The sequence below is a fragment of the Myxine glutinosa genome, chromosome 7, assembly GCF_964187855.1.
Source record: "Myxine glutinosa chromosome 7, kmMyxGlut1.1, whole genome shotgun sequence".
Classification (NCBI taxonomy): Eukaryota; Metazoa; Chordata; class Myxini; order Myxiniformes; family Myxinidae; genus Myxine; species Myxine glutinosa.
In genome coordinates, this window is record NC_136267.1 from 70186427 (window position 1) to 70202355 (window position 15929).

Consider the following 15929-nt stretch of genomic DNA (forward strand, 5'->3'; position numbering starts at 1 on the left):
TCATTCGTCAGGTTGTGATAGGTGCAGCCGTTTGTGCGGTACCCGGGAAAATCCAAAATGGCCGATAAAAAAGTACATTCCGGCAAGTGCTCAGTCTCTGACCGATTTTTCATCTGTCTGTCTGTCTGTCTGTTTGTCTGTCTGTTTGTGCGGAGTTCGACATTTACATTGTTGCGATTGATCGTTGGTGAACGATCGATCAAGTAAAACGCTTGATCCAATCAGTATGAAATTTATTGAGCGTGATCTAGGGATAAATTGGTGCAGAAAAAAATGATTATGTCATGGTTCACGTGTCACATGGTTCGGCAGCCATATTTTTACGGCCTAGCCCGTAGAGCAATGCTGTCTGGAACAGCGTTTGTCTGTCCTTCCGATGTATGTATGCCTCACAAATGCCCACCATCAGAGCTGAGGATCTGGTCACATGACAGGGATTGACATGACATGACACATGTAGATCCTTCACTCAGCAGGTCCAAGCCTGGCGATGCCATTGTTAGACTATCTGTCTTGTTTTTTCTTATCAAGACTCGAGCCTCATGGAAGAGCTAGAACACAGAACAGATCAAAACATTGCAGAACAAGGAGAATATAGCTGAAAGATGGTTGCGGAGGGGACATACCAACAGCAGGGCAGAGAGACAAGAGGAGAAACATGAGGAGAAAGAATGGATATGGGGAAGAATGAGACCGACCAAGGGGAAAGGGAGGAACGTGCATGGGTTGAAGATGAATACCAGCTCAAACACAGTAAGAAGAGGAAGGGAAAACAGAAATGGAGCAGAAGACAAAAAATAGGGTGAGGGAGATGGGAAAAATCACAATAAGATGAAAAGGAATGGGTGTGTTTAGGAAGGGTTCATGAAGGTAATATAAGAAAAAGGTAACGGGTGTGCTTAGGAAAGCAAGGCCAGCAAAAAGCTAATAAGTATGAATGGGGAGTGACCTGAGCTGATGGTGAACACCTAGCTATCTTGAAGCCCTGGAGGCAAGATTGGGATTGAACAGACTGAGGACATTGGTTCCACAAGAAATAGAAAAGAGCCTGGATTTTGGGAGTTTCACCAAAGGTATAGGTTACTGGCAGACCGTATGCACCCTGCAAAAATCTGGAGGTGTGTAGTGGTGTGGGGGCAGAGCAAGGAAAGGGTTGAGTGCGATGGCCGCCCAACCTCTCTGCGAGACTCACATTAATCACAGGATATTCCAATGATTATTCAAATGATATGTGGTGTAACTTTGGTTCTTTTATTCATCAGGCAGTAGTTCAGATGGAAACAATAACCATCAAAATGAGCTATCCTATGTCGGAGTTCAGTCTCGACCTTATGATTTTGTCTGAGAGTTATTTTAGTTCTGCTCTGCCTTTAGATGGCTTGCTCATTGCTCTCAATACAATTTCCTGCAGATACCTAATAAATAGATTTTCAAAAATGTTAATATATCAACATTTCCTGGTAAAAAATAATTACAACATAATTTCACACTAGTTATTGTTATGATGTCGAGTACCATACACTAGAAACCCAATTTATAGTCCGTGAGTTGAACGGGCGTACCATGCACCCCCGGCTACCCCCACCTTTTCCCCAACACAAATCAGTGAAACTATACTTTCTTAAATGTCATTAGATTTTGGGGACAGCAGAGAGACAAGAGGAGAAACACGAGGAGGAAGAATGGAGAAGAATGATGACAAAGCAGTCTCCTTAAATGCTTCAAATGTACCAATTTTATAAATGCGTTAACATGTGATCAATCAAGACTCAACATGGGTTCCGGGATGTTGAAACTTGCATGTCAAGCTACTAGTTTTCAACTTTTGTAATGGGGTTTAGATAATTTACTGGTCTTAACGTTTTAACTTTACATCCAATATTTTAATACAAGGATTGATTTTGGTGAGTGTATGCTGATGAAGCCTTTAAAATAAACAAGCACTGCAATATTGAAATGTGTGACTGAACTTTGGTTCTCTGCTTCAGTGTAAATGTCATCTTCAAGTCATGCCACAGACGGCATGCAGCTATTTGAATTATAGATAGTTAACTGAAAAGGGGACCGTCTCCAAATTCGAAGATTGCTGGATGTCGCGAAACTGCCATGTGATTTCACACCGCTTTACTGTGAGGCTTTGTTGGCCCTCCATGCCTGGAGCTGCACCAGCTTATATGTATCATGTACTGAATAACAACAACTTTCATCATGGTGGATCAGTTCTGCCGTGTTATGTTAAAGTAGGAGTGTGGAGATACTGGGGCTCAGAGGATATGCTGAATCTGAAGAGTGTGATGGAAATATACTCTCACTTCAAAAGATTTTTTTTTTTTTTTTTTTTTTTGTATACAAGATCGAGGCTCGTGAAAGAGCGAACATTAATCACACCGAAAGACAAACAGACACATAAAACAAATAACATCGGGAGCGGTAGACAAGATGGGGAGAGAGGGGGAAGGACACAAACACAACATTTGAGAGCAGGGACCGAGAGACATGGAGACATCGAGAGAACTGTGGGAGGGAGAGGGCTTTGGGGGGGGGGCATGGGAAAGGGGGGGGGGTGGGAGAGGTATAAAACATATGGACACTGCCAGGACTTCCAGGAAAGAAGTTGGAATTTCAAACAAGGTTCAATTAAATTTCAAACAATTTAATAAAATTCTGGAGAAAACCAAGGATAGGAGTTGGATGACAATTCAAAGGAGAAAGATGAGGAATCCAGAGATGACGATGGTTCCTGGCGATGATGGTCGCTTTGGTAGCATCAGCGACAATGACTGATTTGTGAATTACTGAGAAGTTATGGCATGACATATCAACGTTTGTACACTTCAAAATATATGTAATCGTATTCTGTGATGCAAAGTGGAATTATTGGACTTGACTATTGTCAGTTACAGGTATGTAAACAGTTTCTAGTGATATGAGGAGGTGTATTATTAGCAGTGAATTTGTGCAAGCGTTACGATACCAAGTGATAATTTTAGATGCCCTGTGATGATGTCATGTCATATCTTTGGAATATTATTGTAAATCTTCATAATAAATGGCTATCCAATTTACATAGAACACAATGACCGATCAGTGGAAAAGACTGTATATAAAGTAAAAACGTTATTCCACCACCATTGCTGTTGTGTTCACTCATTGCCACTCTGCACCGAGCATTGAACCAAGTTGAGATTACCTCAATAAAACCTTAATTGGAGAAGCAGACTTCTCGACCTTATTTGCATGGTGATAGTGGTGGGATGCAAACGCACGCCTCCGAAGAGACTGGAGCCTCAATCCAAGCAACATGAATCGACGTAAATGCAGAGATGGCCTCTCTGCTAGAGAGGTCTGGACACAACGGGACCAATTCACTGGCAAGCAGTTACTAATATCAGATAGATCGTTAATTTTCAATCAGAACATGAGCAGGAATGAGAACGACGCCTCAAGCACTCGGGTGAAATATCGTGGCCACTCTACTACTGCCACCAGCCCACCACCCATTTTGGTGTTGGTGACCTTGTCTTCCTCAAGAGTGACAGAGCCAAATGCAAAGCTAGTGACAAGTATATGGTGACGTGGATTTCTCATGACAATGGATGGTACTAACTCAAAGTTTACCAGTACACAGCTTTGTATCAAAGCATATGATGTTCGAGGACTGCTATCCTGTTGTGTTAACAATAGTGGGTGAGGCCCCCTATGGCCCTGTTAGAGACCAAGATGCAGCTTTGAGACCGAATCCAATTTTGAACCTACCTCATCTCACCATGTTTCACATGACATGCCAGGCTCTGCCAGGCCTATGCCAGAGTACATAACACAGCAGGAAGTCTCAAAGCATACAGCGGGTCCTGCCCTATCAGTCAGTTATGCTGTCCACAGCACCAGAAGCTGTTGTTAGACAATCAGATTAACCCACTAGTGGTGTCTCAGCTGCTAAACAGGACAGTCCGAAGGAGTCTGCCTCTCCAACAACAACAAGGAGGCCGGGACACTCACGCTGCCCTCCAGCGTGCCAGTGTAGTGATGAGAGGTTCATGGAGTCAAGTGGAGGACCAAGAAAACTTTAGTACCAACAGTTTTATTCCACTCACAGTCAGTCACAAGTGTCTGTAGTATTTGTCACTACATACAGCTTCCTTGCTTCATTTGTGTACATTGCTGGAGCTTTAACATGCTTTCTTTGAATAGTTTTTCGCACGGCTTCCAAGTGTCCTTTCCATGTTTCATTTGTACTTCATGTGAGTGTTTGTTCATTACTTAGAAGAAATTAGACATAAGAGGTGGTTGCCCCATTGTTATTGTGTTCCCTTATTGTCGCTTACCATGCACCCCCTCCCCCCCACCCACACCCCCAGGCATATGTGAGTAGGCACTCCATGTCGGGCATTGAACTGAGTTGTGATTACATCAATAAAACCTTCAATGGAGAACCAGAACTCTCGCCCTTATCGCCACAATTGAAATAACGATAATGTAAATTTGCAATAACATTTGAACCAACAAACTTTTTATAATTGTTACAATTTGGTACATGTAAGCTGTTTAAACTTGACAAAAGTACGGATGATTTACAGTAGATGCTTTGAAGCCGTTTCTAATAATATGTACTGAGTTATGTTATTAGCAGAAACGTTTTAGCAAAGGTTGTGCACATTTCACTATTCCTTGTGAAATTTGGAGACGGTCGACAAGGACATCATAGCTTTTGACGACAGTGGATGTTTACTTTAAAGGCTTCCTCAGTCTGTACTGAACAAAATGACACCTCACATTAAAAGATTGGAAAAAAAAAAAAAAAAGACCTTTGAAGGCCATTTTCCCCCGCAGAGCAGGGGTTGGCCTTTTTCAGTCACTATGGTCCCCTTTTTGAAGCAATGTTTATGGTTGGATGCCATTCCTGCCACCAACCCTGTTAGTTGCCTCTTGCGACACATAGGGAATTACCAGTGAACTGGTACTCAATTTTCCGAGCTTGGAAGGATGACAAGCTGAGGATGGTGTTAATTCAGCAATTGACCGGGATTCAGAAACCAGGATCCGAGGATCCCAAGCCGGGACCCTAACCGCTAAGCCAACACCAGGCTACATTAAAAGATTGCATGTAAAGTTAAAATGTTATGACAACTCAATTATCGACTTGTACCTCTTTCCAAAAGTTGAAAACAAGTGGCTTGAAGTGCAAATTTAATCATCCCGCAAACCATATTGAGTCCCAATTTATTGCATGTTACATACATTTTCTGAAAGAGAACATTTGAAACTATTTAAAATACAGACTTGGCATTTAATATGGAATATTTTTTTTGTGGGGGTGAACTTACTTTTCAAGTTGACTTAGAACCAAAAGTTCATTGGAATTATTTTGAAATTATTCTAGATTTTGTTAATGTAACCTTTAAAAGAAACAAAAACCACATTTGACATTTCGAAGCAAATAAATTGATCCTTGAAAGTGATGCAAACCGATATTGAACTCAATTCACGGACAGTACTGTGTTAAACTTCTGTACGTTTTCCAGAAGTATTTCATTATTTTGCACATTAGCCAAAAAATTTTTTAACAAAAACAAAAGTTAAATTACGACTGGGATTACGGACAGTAAAATTACAGTTCAGTACTTCGTGTAACCCCCACGAGCATTCAGGAGAGCACGTACACGTTGAGGCATGCTGTTCACGAGATTTGCCAAGGTTTGGACAGGAATCGCTTGCCATGCAGTGACAATAGCCTGCTGCAATTCACGCACAGAGGTCGGCTGCTGGTCCAAGTTGTCGATTTGACGCGTTAATTCTGTCCACAAGTTCTCTATTGGATTCATATCCGGGGACATGGCAGGCCACTCCATATGCTCTACACCACGGTCAGCTAGAAAGTGTTGGATCATGCGAGCACGATGAGGCCATGCATTGTCATCCTGGAAGACAAAGTTTCCTCGAAAGGCTGCACGAGCAAATGGAAGCAATGTTTCTTCCAGAATGGCCCTGTACTTGAACTGGTTCAGGTTTCCATTCAGAACAACCAGGTCAGTTTTGCCCCTGTATGAAAAGCAGCCCAAACGGTCACCCCACCACCTCCAGCTTGGACTCTTGGCACTATACAATCTTTGTTGTAGGCTTCATGCACTTGTCTGCGCACTCGGACGCGGCCATCTTGACGATAGACCAGACATCTAGACTCGTCACTGAAGATCACGTGATTCCAGTGTCCTGGCTGCCATTGACGGTGCTCTCTGGCCCACTGCAATCGGCGCTGGTGGTGTTGTCTTGTCAGGTTATTTTAACAAAGAAATCACCGAAGCGTAAAAGAAACTCACCAGATTGATATACCGAGTTCAGAAAGTAAACCCAAGTCAAGAAAAAAAAAATATTCCATATTAAATGCCAAGTCTGTATATATCGTTTCATTGATTTGTGGGAGTGGGTGGGGAGCGAGGTGGGCCCCTTCTTCTCATGAACTATTATTCATCTTTGGCATAAGGCACAGAGCATAATAGTTCCTTTCAATGTCTCAATGTGCTGCAGCTATTTAAATTAAATCACGAATTTTCAACAAAACTCAAAAAGCCACTAGTGAGCTCTGAGAGAACAAAACTCAGACTTATTGAAAGCAAGGCCAGCAACAAATGAAAACCTGCTTCCATTGGAACTTGTTCCATTAGGAAAATTCCAAATGAAGTGGAAAGGTCACATCCTTCATGCTGAGTTGAGATTCTGTCCAAAAGAGTGTTATTTCCCTGTAAATGGGAAAGTTTTTGACTGAGCACACATTTGTCTTGTTCTTAAGAGCTGCACCTACATCTGATAATTCAAGCTGCTGACTGCTTTCACAGTAGAAGCCTTTTAAGGGCATGTTTTAAAAGACATCAAGGCAACTCAATCTTACTACTTAAAGGTAGTGCTGTTGTTAGGCATTGAGAAAGAACAAAAATGGAGCATTATTATGGAGCATTGCCATTGAAAAATTATAGGGTTATAGTTGTCCAAGCACCAATCAGATTGTTTCATGTTAGATTGTTCTGATTGCATAAGTGATGAAAATCTAGTTGTCCATGTGTTTGTCTAGGTTTGTCATTGTGAAAGTAGCAACTTTGGCTGAGTAGCATGTCATGATAAAATGACTAAAAAATGGCAGATACAATGTTCTTGAGAGCCAGTAAATAAATTGTCTAGTACGGGTGGGTTGGAAATCCAACAGGTTGGGCAAGGCCTGAAATGTAACAAAAGGATTTTGTTGTAATATTGGGAAGTGTTTTGAAGACTGATGTGAAGCCAATAGGAATGGTAGTAGTTAAATTCGCTGCAGATTAGGATAAGAGAGTTGTGGGAGGATATGCTGATGTCAAAGTTGGCTTTGACAGCCTCATGCACTGTGATCACAGTTAGGCCGCACACAGAAATAAGACATCACTGCAGAAAGAGAGAGCGCAGGGTGGGAAAATAGCTTTAGGGAAGTGGGCTCGTGATATAGACTACAACACCACCACCAGAATGAGAGTTCAGTCAGTTCAAGTGTTTCAAGGAAAAAACAAGGAAAGAGGGTCAAACAAACTCCATGGTATCCTGTGGAAGAATGGTTTCTGTCACACAGATGATCTGCAAGTGATATTGCCACCTCCAGGAAGAAATCCTTGCGGTTAGCATTCTAAAGTTGTGATATCTAGAAAAGGACCAAGTTACGTTGAGAGCTGACATTCCTTGCATCAATATGAATAGTTTGTATCTATGTTCAGCACCCCTGCACTGAACTGCTGTCTTGGTAACCTGCTTATATGTGGAAATGTTATTTCTGGACATGGAACTTGGGGTTATCTAGTGCAAGGCTGGGATTGAACAACAACCTGTTGGGATGGCAATGGGGCCTGTTTGCTGCATTCATTCTACTGAGGTAATGCTGTTAGCTGGATGTGCTTGGTTGGATCAAGCTGGCTTCTGAAGAGTTGGAGTGTGCATGGTCAGGCATAATATAGGGCAGCGGTCGGGAACCTATGGCTCGCGAGCCATATATGGCTCTTCCGGTGACGGCATATGGCTCCCAGACAATTTTGAGTTGGAAAAAAAAAAAAAAAAAACAGTTTGGAACTGATTTTAAAATACTTGTGATATTTCTTAATATTACTGTGTCATTTTAAAGTAAACAGAAATTAGTTTTGAAGATAAATTTCACGGGTCAAGGGTCACCCGTGGGTCGGGTCGGGAACCAATGGCTCGCGAGCATGTCCGCGTCATTGTAAAGGTGAAGAAATCAATTTTATCAGATAGCCAACTAGTTTATCCGCTTCAACCCTTGTAACGGAAAAGATGGCGAAAAGAAAAAAAAGACGATGATTACCGTGCATTCCAGGCTGCGTGGACAGAGGAATTTGCATTTGGTGAGAGAGCAGGATCTGCGGTATGTCTAATATGCAATGATAAAATTGCATCGATGAAACGGTCAAATATAAAGCGGCACTTCGATACGCACCATGCTTCATTTGCATCGAAATATCCAGCGGGGGACAGCAGGAAAAGGGCATGCGAGGAGCTACAGCGGAGAGTGCAGGCGAGTCAGCAGCAACTACGTGTGTGGACCAAGCAAGGTGACGGGAATTCCGCTAGCTTTGCGGGTGCTTTGGCAATAGTAAGGAATGGAAAGCCATTCACAGATGGCGAGTATGCCAAAACATTCATGCTTGACGTGGCCAATGAACTGTTTGATGACTTCCCAAATAAAGACAAGATAATCAAACGAATAAAAGACATGCCCCTGTCAGCAAGAACTGTGCACGATCGTAGCATCATGATGGCAAATCAAGTCGAGGAAACACAAATTAAGGACATAAACGCCGGGACATACTTTTCTCTCGCGTTAGATGAGTCAACAGACGTTAGCCATCTATCTCAGTGCAGTATAATTGCCAGGTATGCTGCAGGTGACACACTGCGTGAGGAAAGCTTGGCTGTTTTGCCAATGAAAGGGACAACAAGAGGAGAGGATTTATTCACGTCTTTCATGGAGTTTGCTAAAGAAAAAAAACTACCGATGGATAAACTTATTTCTGTCTGTACTGATGGTGCACCCTGTATGTTGGGGAAGAACAAAGGATTTGTAGCGCTTCTCCGTGAACATGAAAAGAGAGCCATCCTAAGTTTTCATTGCATCCTGCACCAGGAGGCGCTTTGCACTCAGACGTGTGGCCAGGAGCTTGGTGAGGTGATGTCGCTGGTCATTCGAGTGGTCAACTTTATTGTTGCCCGAGCTTTAAATGATCGCCAGTTTAAAGCTCTGTTAGAAGAAGTTGGGAATCATTATCCCGGTCTGCTTTTACACAGCAACGTGCGTTGGTTGTCAAGGGGGAAGGTGCTCAGCCGTTTTGCAGCTTGCCTGAGTGAAATCCGGACTTTTCTTGAAATGAAAGGCGTCAAGCATCCTGAGCTAGACAACACTGACTGGCTCCTGCAGTTTCACTATCTCGTGGACATAACTGGCCATCTGAACCAGCTCAATGTGAAAATGCAAGGTATTGGAAATACAATCTCATCCCTTCAACAAGCAGTGTTTGCATTTGAAAGCAAGCTGGAAGTCTTTCTCAGGGACATTGAAACAGGTCGTCTTCTGCACTTTGAAAGACTGCAACAATTTATAGATGCATGCTTAGCAAGTGACTCCACTCAACATCTGGATCTCCAGCAGCTAGCTGGCTTTACGTCCAATCTCCTGCAGTCATTCAAAGCACGTTTTGGAGAATTTCGTGCGCGCACTGGTCTTTTCAAGTTCATCACTCATCCACATGAGTGTGCAGTGGACAAAATCGACCTGACATGCATCCCCGGGGTCTCTATCGGAGACTTTGAGCTGGAAGTTGCTGACCTGAAGGCATCAGACATGTGGATGAGTAAGTTCAAGTCACTTAATGGAGAGTTGGAAAGTCTTGCGCGACAGCGAGCAGAGCTGGTGAGGGAACACAAGTAGACAGAAATGAAAAATCTTCAACCTGAAGACCAGCTGATTCTTAAAACTTGGAACGAGCTTCCTGTGACATACCACACAATGCAGCGTGTGAGTATTGCCGTATTGACCATGTTTGGCTCTACATATGCATGTGAGCAGTCATTTTCGCATATGAGGAACATTAAGACCAACCTACGCTCACGTTTAACTGATGGAAGCCTCAACGCCTGCATGAAGCTCAACCTCACCACGTATGAACCAGACTACAAGGCCATCAGCAAAACCATGCAGCACCAGAAGTCGCATTAAAAGTAAGACATATTTAATTTATTATACGTTAAAAATACTATATGGCTCTCAATGAAATATATTTAGAAATATTTGGCTTTTATGGCTCTCCCAGTCAAAAAGGTTCCTGACCCCTGATATAGGGTATATATTATCAGGCATACATATGCTCCCTGGTGTGCTTTGGATGTCTCACCATAACCAAGAATGCGATTATGCCTGCTTTTATCTTTGAGAATATACATAAAAAGGAAGAGGGGAGATAAAAATGAGAAAGTCTAGTTAAGAAATGAATTGAGAGAGGGGACTGGGTACTGGAAAGAAGAGGAAGAGTAGGAGAGGAAAGATGGGGTTGGAGTACTGGGGAAGAGAAGGAAAATATTAAGAGGAAAGGAGAGAAGAGGTATTCAAGCATGCATAGGAATGGAATAGAAGAGGAGGAAAATATGTACGATGCACACATATAGTCCATATAGAAAATGTTATAAATATTTGCAGAATATGTCCAGTGCCTTCAGAAAGTATTGACACTCCTTGACTTTTTCACATTTTGTTGTTACAGCCTGAATTTAAAATGGATAATTGAGATTTTTTTTTGTTACTGATCTACACATAATACCCCAATAATGTCAAAGTGGAATTTTTTTTTAAAGAATTTTTTACAAAACAAATAAAAACTAAATATAGAAATATCTCATTTACATAAGTATTCAACCCCCTGAGTAAATACTTCATAAAAGTTCCTGTAGCAGTGATTACAACTTCGAGTCTTTTTGGATATGCCTGTATCAGCTCTGCACATCTCGATTAGTGGAGTTTTTCCCATTCTTCTGTGCAGATTTGCTCAAAATCCTCAAGGATTTGCCTGTATTTGGCTCCATTCATTGTTCCCTATATCCTTTCAAGTCTCCCAGTCACTGCTGCTGAAAAGCATCCCATAGCATGATGCTGCCACCACCATGCTTCACGGTAGGGATGGTGTTAGATGGGTAATGAGCTGTGCTTGGTTTCCGCCAGACTCTTTGCATTCAGGCCAAATAGTTCAATTTTTGTCTCATGGGACCACAGAATATTTTGCCTCATGGTCTCAGTCTTTCATGTGCCTTTTTGCAAACTCCGGGGGTGATGTCATGTGCCTTTTTCTCAGGAGTGGCTTTTATCTGGTCACACTCCCATGAAGCCTAGATTTTTTGTGAAGTGTTGCAGAGACTGTTGCACTTCCGGCAGGTTCTCCCATCTCAGCCAATGAACTCTGTAGTTCTGTCAGAGTGGTCATTGGGTTAATGGTCACCTCCCTGACCAAGGTCCTTCTTGCCCAGTTGCTCAGTTTGGTCGGACAGCCAGCTCTAGGACGAGTCTGCGTAGTTATATATTCTTTCCACTTCCAAATGATGGAGCTCACTGTGCTCTTGGGAACTTTCAACACTCTAGAAATTGTCTTATACCCTTCCCCAGGCCTATGCCTCCTCACAATTCTATCACGGACTTCTATGGACAGTTCCTTGGCGTTCATGGTAGAGTTTATATTCTGACATGAACTGGTAACTGATAGACCTTATATAGAAAGGTGTGTTTCTTTCTAAATCATGGCCAATCAATTGACTTGGTCACAGGTGGACTCTAATCAAGTTGTAGAGACATCTCAAGGATGATCAAAGGAAATTGTATGCACCTGAACTCAATTTGCAATGTCATAGTAAAGTGGTTGAATACTAATTGGCTCGACATTTCAGCTTTTCATTTCTAATTATTTTGTAAGAATAAAAAAAAAATTCCACTTTTATATTATGGGGCAAAAATGTGTAGATCAGGGGCAAAAAAATCTCAATTTAATCCATTTTAAATTCAGGCTGCAACACAACAAAATGTGTAAAAGTCAGGGGGTGTGAATACATTCTGAAGGCACGATAAATACTCCTTACAAAAAATTAAGTTACAAAAGTTTGAGGGTTGTATTGTACTTTTGGTATGATGTTGAAACAAATTTGTATTTTGGTGAAAGAGGACCAGTAGATCGTGCTGTACAATCCATAAGCAATCATGACGGCAGTGAAAGTCAAAGTTTAGTCATTCTGCAAAAAAAAAAAACATGGCTGTCTGGAATGAGAGTGTAACTTGGCAATGATGCCAGTCTACAAATTATCGCAGACAAGCTTATATTGACATGCAGAAAGGGCTTTACTAATGTGTGTGGCTACCATTGAATCCAATACATGTTAGTAGACTTCTTGACAGAGTCTGACAATCAGATGATCATGCTCTCGCTGTTGGATTCTGCGCCATTCTTCAAAAACGAACATATCCAAGTGATCGAGAGACTGTGGGGGAATTGGTGCACATAAAATGCCTCTCTAGAATGTCTCACCCATGTGCAATGGATTTAAGTTCAGAGATCATGCAGACCATTCCTGCGATTGATGTTATCATCCTGAACTGCTGCATTGAAAGGATATTCACAGATGTGGTCAAATGTTCTCATAAATAAATATGAAGTTCAGATATTGCTGTTTGGTCAGACAGACAACTATAGGCATAATGATCTCATTCCTGCACCTGAAAGCAGTCATATAATCCCCTTAAAAACTAGAATGGCACGTGGTAGAGGGCAAACCTCCTCCAGGCTGAACTGAACAGTTTATGGTTTCTATCCCACTGATAAGCCGGATCTGGATTGGAACCTGAACCAAAATCTAATCGGCTTGTTCTTGTTACTTAACCAACTCGTCCACCAAGTTCAGTCATAACTGGTCCATAACTTTTTTAAATATCATGTTATACATCGCTTTTTTCCCGATCTATCCATTTGTATTTTTTTTTGTATACAAGATCGAGGCTCATGCAAGAGCTAACATCAATGACAAAAAAAAACGGACACATAAGACATAATAAAGGGAGCGGGAGAGAGAGGGGGAAGCACACAAGCACAATATTTGAGAGCAGGGACATCGGGAGATCTGAGGGAGGAAGAAGGCTTGGGGGCAGGACGCGTGGGAAGGGGGGTGGGAGGTGGGAGAGGTAAAAACCACATGGACACAGCTGGGACTTCCAGGCAAGGTGTCGGTATCTCAGAAAAGTGGATCTTGGGTGAATTAACGGGGGTAGAAAATATCAAGGTTTTGGATGGGGGAAGATAAGGGATGTTGGTGAACAGCTGTTTTAAAGACCTGGGGGAGGAGTGAAATTGAAGAGGGTGAGGGAGTTTGTTCCAGAGGTGGGAGAAAGGAGGAATGAAAGAGTGAAGGTGAGCAGAGAGTCTTGATTTTGGCAGTTTCACCAGAAGAGGGTTGCTGACAGATCTTGTGCGACCTTTAGGAGTATTTGCGTGACAAAGCACAGACAGGGCTGGGGGTCTAGGCCAGAGAGGAGTCGGTAGAAGACAGAGAGACCACCAACCTACCTGCGGTGAGTGAGTGAAAGGCCCTCGGAGTTTGCTTCATCGCGGGAGATTCCAATGATTCTGAAAGCTTTGGTTTCAACAGCGTGAAGCCGAGCTAGGTGTGAGGCAGGAGCACCGGCCCAGAGGGGAGAACAGTATTCCATTGAGCTGCATATGAAAGCCTTGTATGTGGTGAGGAGCTCAGTTGTGCCAAGGAAGGACTTCACAAGACAGAGGATGACCGGTCAGCGACTGGTCAGGGTCAGGAACCAATTAATGACGTAGGCCGGGGTATTGCTGTATATAGTTTTTGGCCTTATCTCCCAATGGTGAAGAATCACTTTAAAAATTCTACTAGCTGGATCCGAATCCGGATCTTCCCCAAAATATAATCATTTCGTCCTTGTCACACACGCTACATCTCTGCCAAATTTCGGCCGAACCCGTCCACAACTTTTTGAGATATCTTGTTCACAAACAAACAGACAGGGGTGAAAACATAACCTTGATCCACCTTTGGTGGTGGAGGTAATAACAAGTTGAATGACAAATAACGACACTTTTCCCTGCTTGTCGTAAAAGGCGACAAAAAGGGTTGGCGGCAGGAAGGGCATCCGGCCGTAAAACATTGCTTCAAAAAGGGGACCAAAAAACAACAACAACCACGGTTCCCGAAAAAGGCCAACCCCCACTTTGCGGGGAAAAATGGCCTCTAAAGGTGGTTATATATATATTATTATAACGACAAGTTGAACTGTTATTCAGCCAAGTTGAATGCCAGCCCATACTATTAGGATTCCCCCCTTCACTCCCCAAACCAATCCTGATGCCCAATGGCACAATTATCAAGCTGCTTTGCTGATGACTCCACCATGTGCCATAACAACCACCATCCTTCAGATAGGCATATGCAATGAGCCTATTTGCTCTCTGCAGATTTTGATATGAACACGAGCTGGTTCAACACCTGGAATATGTCTTTCAACCCTGACAAATTTCACACTCTCACTCTCACTCTGTCTCTCCAAAACAACTGTCTTGCAAACCCTCTCATCTACTGCTTTAACAATCTTTTTGAAGAATTTCAGTAACTCAAACTTTTAGGCCTAATCATCAGCCATGATCTAACTTGGGCAGACCACATACCCAAGTTGGCCACAAAAGCCATTCGCATAATGGGCATCTTCACATCTGAAATTTTATCTATCTACATGACTTCCATGGACTTTTAGATCTTCCCACTAGACTGACACCCCCACCTCGCATCTTGCTTAGCTTGATGCCAGGGAAACTCATTACAGGGAGTTCAATTGGCTCTGTCTTCTACTGCCTCCTTTCTGGTCTTGCACCCTCTGCCATTTTATGCACTCTGCCCCTGCCTTCCTCCCCCAGGTTTATGTATGGTGCATGGGCCCTGCCATTAACCCCTTTATGGTGAAATTCCCAAAATCCAGACTCATTTCTTATCTACACTCATGCATTCCTCTTTTCCTCACCTATGGAACTAACTTCCTCAGTCCCTTAAATCACATTCTTCCTTTGAGGGCTTCAAGATAGCTGTTCACTTCAAGAGAGCATCATTTTGTCGAGATTGCTGCTAAAAGCAGTCCCTTCTGGCAATAGTGACAAGGTAACAATCGACACGAGAGGTTAAAAGCCATTCTCCATTTTTACATTACTAAATCCGACCAGAACGAGATCCCATTTTTTGTACGAGTTTGAGGTCAGCAGGGTCAATTAACTCCCACTAGTATATCAGTCAGTAGGTGATGTTGGTACACACGCAAAATACCTTCAATATTTATCGTGCTTACCTGTTACACAGTAGTTATATTTAGTGATAGATTATTACCTCTGCCACCGAAGGTGGGCGGAGGATACGTTTTCACTTCCGTCCCTCTGTTTGTTTGTATGTAGATATATAGAAGAACTGCCTTCAGAGGCCATTTTTCCCCACAGAGCAGGGGTTGGCCCTTTTCGGGCACCGTGGTCCCCTTTTTGAAGCAATGTTTTATGACCGGATGCCCTTCCTGCTGCCAACCTTGTTAGTCGCTTCTTGCGACACACAGGGAATTACCAGTGAACTGGTACTCAATTTGCCGACCTCGGAAGGATGACAGGCTGAGTCAACCCCCCTGGCGTTAATTCAGCGATCGACCGGGATTCAAACCCAGGATCCTAGGATCCCAAGCCAGCACCCTAACCGCTAAGCCAACACCAGGCTTTTTCAGTACCATACTGTGCATAACCCAAAAATCTGGAGTAGCTTTCACCCTTGTTTAGGGCGAATTTCAATAAATTAAAAAAACCAACTTTGTATTTAAACAATAGACA

At 42.6% G+C, this 15929-nt stretch overlaps 1 pseudogene across 1 annotated transcript in view; it reads right to left on the reverse strand.

Moving 5' to 3' along the window:
* The window catches only part of LOC137415373 (mothers against decapentaplegic homolog 4-like), a 136934-nt pseudogene that overhangs the window by 43838 nt on the left and 77167 nt on the right, over positions 1-15929 (reverse strand). Inside the window, exon 6 of the transcript XR_013624198.1 lies at positions 404-551. The product of XR_013624198.1 is annotated as a mothers against decapentaplegic homolog 4-like (transcript). The remainder of the gene's footprint in view (positions 1-403; positions 552-15929) is intronic.